This window comes from Mus caroli, chromosome 11 (genome assembly GCF_900094665.2).
Source record: "Mus caroli chromosome 11, CAROLI_EIJ_v1.1, whole genome shotgun sequence".
NCBI lineage: Eukaryota > Metazoa > Chordata > Mammalia > Rodentia > Muridae > Mus > Mus caroli.
Window position 1 is genome coordinate 70136200 of NC_034580.1, and position 6249 is coordinate 70142448.

Sequence of the window (6249 nt, forward strand, 5' to 3'; positions counted from 1 at the left end):
TCTCTCTCTCTCTCAGTGTGTGTGTGTGTGTGTGTGTGTGTGTGTGTGTGTGTGTGTGTGTCTGTACTGTGAACATGCCCTTAGCACTGAGTGAACAAGGTTGTTGCTGGGGAACCCAAGAGGCAGATTTACAGAGGCATGTGTTTTCTTTGATGCTGGGTGGTTTGTGACTATAGACGAGTTTTGAGGATAGGGATGAAGAGGAATATGCCTCTTGCTCCTGACTCGTGCTGAGGGAGTTGATGGAGGATTTTTAGATTCCTTGACTGAGGGTGTAGTTCAGTTGCTAGAGTACTGGCCTGGCAAGCGTAAGGTCCTGAGGTGTGCCCTAGAGTTAGCTTCACATGTGCCTTTCATCCCAGCTCTTGGCAAGTAGAGGTAATAGGATCAGAAGTTCAGATAATCCTTCACTACATAGCAAGTTCAAGGTCATCTTGGATACATGGCCAGGAGGGGGGGATTGTAAATTCTTTGAAATTTGATGCTAAAGCAGTCTGATCCCTCAACTGAGGAAGCAGGCTCAGAGAGTTAGAATGATTTTCCCACTGTCACACAGCATTGAAAATAGTTGGCTTCAGGGCTAGGGGGATGGTTCAATGGTTAAAAGCACTTGCTCCTCTTCCAGAGAACCTGAGTTTGGTCCCCAACTCAGCTCACAACTGCCTGTGACTCTAGTTCTAGGGGGTGGCCTTTTATGGCCCTCTTTGAACACTGGACATTCCCATGATGCACATACATACCACAGGCAAAAGACTCACCCATAAAATAAAATAAATCTTAAGGAAAAGATCATAGTTGGCCAATGGATCCCAAAGAATATTCGAACCAATTGGCAATACACCCTCCTCTCCAATGCCTCATCACCAACTTCTCTCTGCAGAGCCTCGCCTCCCTGGCTTGGTTTGCTAGTGGCTGACCCTTAGCTGAAGCTTTCTCTCCACCACAGGAAGGTTTGGGAGGGCCAAGCCTGCCACCTGGGGGTGGGGGTGGGTTTAGTGATTAAACACTGGGATCTGGGCAGACCCAGACTCAAATCCTGGGAGTTACTTTTATTTCTTGAACTTGAGTTCCTTCCATCCACGAAATGGGGCTGTAGTAGTACCCACCTCATGGAGTTAAAAAGAGTAAAGAAGATGTCTCAGACAAAGCTCTCGGCACTTTGCTGTGGCCTGACCCAGAATAGGCACTCTGTGAACACAGTCATCAATGTGAATAGTAGCAGCAGTAACTTCCTTCCCCGGAGAATTCCTGCATTGTCTTCCTCCTGCCCACCCCTGGCAGCTCTTTGAAGTTTAACTGCCTGTCATCCAAAGCTGAGACTTGAGTGTAGCCATGACTGGAATCTCAGGGCCAGCACAGATGGGCTACCTAGCATGGAGGGTATAGCTGTTTGGAATGAGTCTTTTCATCCTGATGATCTGAACTCTGCCCTGTCCATTAGGGATGCGGAGATGTTGTGGACACATCCTCGGACTGTTTATTGGCCAGGAAGCCACAAGGTGGGGGTGGGGCCTAGCTACCAACCACTTCTACCAACCGCTGCCCACTCTGACTTCTCATCTGTCTCTTCTCTCAGAAAGCAGGACCATGATCAGAAAAGCAAACTCAGCTCCAGCCTTGCACCTTGGTCTTGTGGCTGTGAAGCGGACAGAGCTTACTGCCTGGCTCCTCTGGGCCTTATGACTGGCCTGCTAAGTTCCCCTTGTAGCCTCTGCAGATTAGGCTAAGCAGACAGAGTAGAAACACTGTGGAACCAGAAACTTACCACTGGTCTAACCGTGACCAAATGCTTTTAACTCTCAGGGGCTCAGTACTCGGTTGTGTTGTGGAGGCAGGAGGATCCGGATTTCAAAACTAGGTTTGGCTACAAAGCAAGTTCAAGACCAGCCTATGTTACACTAGACAGGCTCAAGCAAATTGAAATAAAAACATAGGTTAATGCCCCTGCCTGTTGGGAATCCGTGTAACCTTGGTGCTGTTCTTTGTATTACCTTTGAATGATTCAGAAGCCCTGTACTGAGGCCCTACTGTGTGTGGTAAGCCCAGCTCCTCTCTCTGTGCTTCCTTCTCCTGCTGTTTTTTTCCTCTTCATTTTGCAGGGCCTGCCTTGCTCTCCATCCATCTTGCTATAGGATCCACAACAAAGAGCCTGCTAGCCTCCAGGATCAGGCTGCCTCACTGGGCTTCAGGTCCCTTATGGGGGGCGCTCACATCTTTGAGCTTGTGCCTGCCTTCTTAGCAGGGAAATAGATTTCTGAAGGAGAAAGGTGTGTCCTAAGAGCTGTCAGTGCTCCCCAGTGAAGCTCTCTGCAGCTTGGGTGGAGAGCTATCGCCTTCTAAGCTGGGAGCCATTGATTTGTCTCTTGTCACCCCTTAAAAAAGAAGAGCTACCCTGTGGGAAGGCTGTTTACTGTGGAGGGTTTGTCCCAGAGAGCACTGGGGACACCAAAATGAGGGCACAGATCCCCTCCTGTGCTACCCTCTCTCTTTGCTGAGTTGAAGCCTGTGCCTTCCCTATACCAGGAATATGGGCGCTCCGAGGTCACTGGTCCTGTGTGCCTCACTGCAGTGACCTCTCCGCCCCACTGGGACTGGCCGGATGTTCTTACTAATAAGCAAACTGCATTACCATCTCGACAGAATTAACAAAAAAAAAAGAAAAAGGAAAGAAAAATGGTCCTTGAACAAATGCTGCTGGTGTCTACCAGGACCTAAGATCTGGTACTATCTGTTTTTTAATAATTGAGGGTAATAAATATGTATTTCTTTCTCCTCCCTACCCCCATCCTCCGAGCTTGTCAGCTCCCTGCGTCTCTCCTCTGATCAGACCAAGTCTTCCCCAAGCCAAAAAAAAAAAGAAAAAAAAAATCCTTTAAGCAAAAAAGGATTAAAGCCTTGAAAGTAGGTCTGCCTGCACGCTCTCCTCCCCTCCCCCCAGGCCTGGCGTGGAGAGGCCCCTCAGGAAACCAGGGACTGGGGGTTGGGGGTGTGGATGGAGACCACAGGTCTTGGGGAAGGAGCACAGTGGGGAAGGAGGACCCCTGTAGTGCTCCCTCCCTGCAGCCTTCCTAGCCTGGGCTAAGCTGGAAGTAGCAACAGTGCAGCCGAAGTTTCCATTGGTACCTGAGGGCTAGCCTGAGAGCTAGATCCCCTTAGGACCCGGCAGGACCTAGCTAGGAAAACCACTCTGGTCTCTGCTGCAGTTGCGCTTTGTCACCCTGGTTCAGCGTTTTGGAAATCTGTGTGCCCTGAGAATAGGCCTCTGATTCTGTCTTCTTATCTATAAAATGGAAAGATAAACAGAACCAGCCTCACAGAGGATCAAGCATGGAGAAGACAGCCCAGTGCCTGGCACATGGTAACGCTGAGTAAATGAACTATTACTGTTTTAATGGATATAGATATAGAGGGCAGTCTGTCGTCTCCCCCATCCACAACCCACCAGAGCTCCCAAGGGCCTGCGTTGGCCTTGCTTGACTTCATTCTTAACAGCCCTCCAAGAGGGGGTTGAGTTTAGAAGGTGTAGAAGTTTAGAAGTTCCCTAAGACTGGCAGAAGTATATCTCACCCTCCTGGCCTGACTTTCTTTCTTTTCCTTTAGACAAGGTCTTACAGGGTAGCCTTAACGAGCCGGCACTCACAGTGTAGACCAGACTGGCCTCGAACTTGCAGGCCCATCTGTTTCTGCCTCCTCGGGTGTGCTGGATTTAAAGGCTGAGCCACCACATCTGGTTCTGGCACTCTTTCTTGTGCCCATGTTACTTTTTTTTTTTTGGTTTTCAGACAGGTTCTCGTTCAGACTCACTATGTAGCCAAGGCTGGCTTTGAACACCTCATCTCCAGCCAGTCTCACGTCTCAAGTGATGAATTTTATTTTATGTTTGAATGTTTTGTCTGCATCTATGTATGTATGTACACAACGTGTGTGCCTGGTGCCCTTAGAGGTCAGAAGGTGGCACCAGATCCTCTGGAACTGGGGTTATGGATGGTTGTGAGACACCATGTGGGTGCTAGGAACCCCAAGTGTTGAAATTACAGGTATGCTTATACCCACCCCCACCCTGTGACTCATGACAGTTCTCCATCCAAATACTAGGATTACAGACATACACTACCATGCCCAGCCCCACTCCATCTTCTGACAAGAACCCAGAGTCGCTCTCAGGAGTCTCGTAGGAACCTAACCAAGGAAAGGTCTGGCCTGGCCAGGAAGGCGGCACCAGGGCAGCAGTGCCTCTGCTTGGCTCCTGCCTTCCCACCAGCAGCTGGCAGCCTTACAGTTCTGCTGATGCAGCAGCCCTGGCCACAGCCTCCCTCCCCCTGTGCTGGGCTTAGGCACCCTGGGTTGGCTGCAGGTGGCCTAGAGCTGTGGCCCTGCACCTACCGAGGTCCTAAACCCTTGGTCTGGTCCATTGCTCAGTGGTTGGCCAAGTTGCCTCTGGGGCCCCTGCTGCCCCCCCCCCTTTTACCTCCAGGCCTGCCCTGGCTACTCTGGGCCCAAGGCTGGAGAGAAGAGGCAAGGCTCGGCCTGAGGGCAGGAAAAGCAGGAGGGAGGTGGCTATTTATAGCTGGCTTTGCTTTTGTTCCTTTTCCAGCAATGCTTCTCTTTAAATAGGAGCAGGGCTGGAGGCTGCAGCTCTTCCCCAGCCGCCCGCAGTCACTGTGCGCAAGTGTGTGTGTGTGTGTGTGTGTGTGTGTGTGGTGTTGTAGATACATGGCATGTATAGGGATGTGGTAGGGGTACACATGTCAGTGCATGGGTGTGTATATGTGTACAAGTGTATAAGAAAAGGATGGGGAAGGAGGTGTGTGTGTCTGTGTGTACCATTGCAGGGTTTATATGTAATGCTGTGTCCTTCCATATATGCATAGAGACATAGAGATGGAATAGGGCAATTCTGATTATGAACAGGTTTCTTGGCTTTTGGCTTTGAGACAAGGTCTAGATAAAACTCCCAATCCTTCTGCTTCTGTCTTCTGAGTATTAGGACTACAGTGTTAACTACAGGCATGTATATCTAAATGGATACACATCACATCACGGGATGGTGCAGCCACTCCTCTGTGTGTGTGTGTGTGTGTGTGTGTGTGTGTGTGTAGAGATGGGGCCAAGGTTGGGCCTAATGTGCTGCCCACTGTTTTGCAGGGTGTTCGGTCTTTCCACCCAGTGCTGACTGCACCCAGTGAGGCTTGGGTTCTCTTTCGAATGCCAAGTGTTGACTGGATGGGGGGGGGGGGGAGAGAAGGAGGGGAAGATAGTAAAGGGCCCCTGGGAGCCTGAGTACACACCCAGCAGGTGTTTTTAGCGCACTCACAGAGCCCGGTGGGAACAAGGACACTCCCCTTTCCATTTCTCTGCTGCAAACCCGGCCTAGTGGGGCAAAGCGCACCAGGGCAAACTCGCAGCGCTGCCTCGCTGCCTCGGATAGGAAAGTGCCAGGGCGACCTTGGTGACCAGATCCCTGGAGGTCGCACAGCATGTGCCTAGTCCACATCTGTAAAAAGGGGAGCGTGACACCGTCCAGGCTGCTGTTAACCAGCTTGTGAGGTGGCTTAGCATGTCCTGAGCTGGGTAGGGGCGCAGGAACTGGGATGGGACTTCGGATTCTAGTGCCTGCTGAGGCTCCCAGTGACCAAGTAGCTCAGCAACCCAGATCTGTCAGCGCGGCTGGTGGCCTGGGGGTAGGGGGGCTGCCACTTCAGGAGCATCGCTTCTGGGCACGGGGCCTGGCATCGCCCTCGCCCTTTGCCCGGCCCGGCAGCTACAGATCGATGCGACAGCCCTCCCTGCCCCTCCCCCAAAGGCCAAACAAAACATAGTAAATATTTAATCCGGGCCAGGGAGCCAAAGAGGCCTCCCCGCCCCCTCCACAGCCGTCTGGCTCCTCTGCCAGCCCGGGCTGCTCTCCGCGGTAATGAGGCCGGGAACGGCAGGGATCGATCGCGGCCTGGGGCGGGGTGGGGGTGGGGGTGGGACTCCCTGTGCCCTCGGGGTAGCATCGCTATCCACCCCAAACACCGGATTAGGGAGCCTACTCTATGCACACCCGCATACTCGCTTTTCCAAGAAGGTCGATGGGAGGGGCGGTGAGTCCCTCACTGGCTGCACCCCTGCTTAGAGGCCAAATGTGAGCAAGCCGGTTGTGTGTGTGTGTGGGGGGGGGGGGTGGATGAGGGAGTAGGGAGTCCTGTGCCTGGCTCTTGCCTGAGCTTGTGCCCCAAGACCGGACCTGACTTTTCAGGCCTAACG

At 52.1% G+C, this 6249-nt stretch overlaps 1 protein-coding gene across 2 annotated transcripts in view; it reads left to right on the forward strand.

The window, feature by feature from the left end:
* The window catches only part of Rtn4rl1 (reticulon 4 receptor like 1), a 73141-nt gene that overhangs the window by 13924 nt on the left and 52968 nt on the right, over positions 1-6249 (forward strand). Inside the window, exon 1 of one of the 2 annotated variants that reach the window (XM_029483657.1) lies at positions 5999-6127. The exons of the other annotated variant lie outside the window; for it this stretch is intronic. The gene's annotated coding sequence lies outside the window, so the exon portion shown is untranslated. Of the gene's footprint in view, positions 1-5998; positions 6128-6249 lie in introns of those variants that run through there. 2 annotated transcript variants of the gene reach the window in all.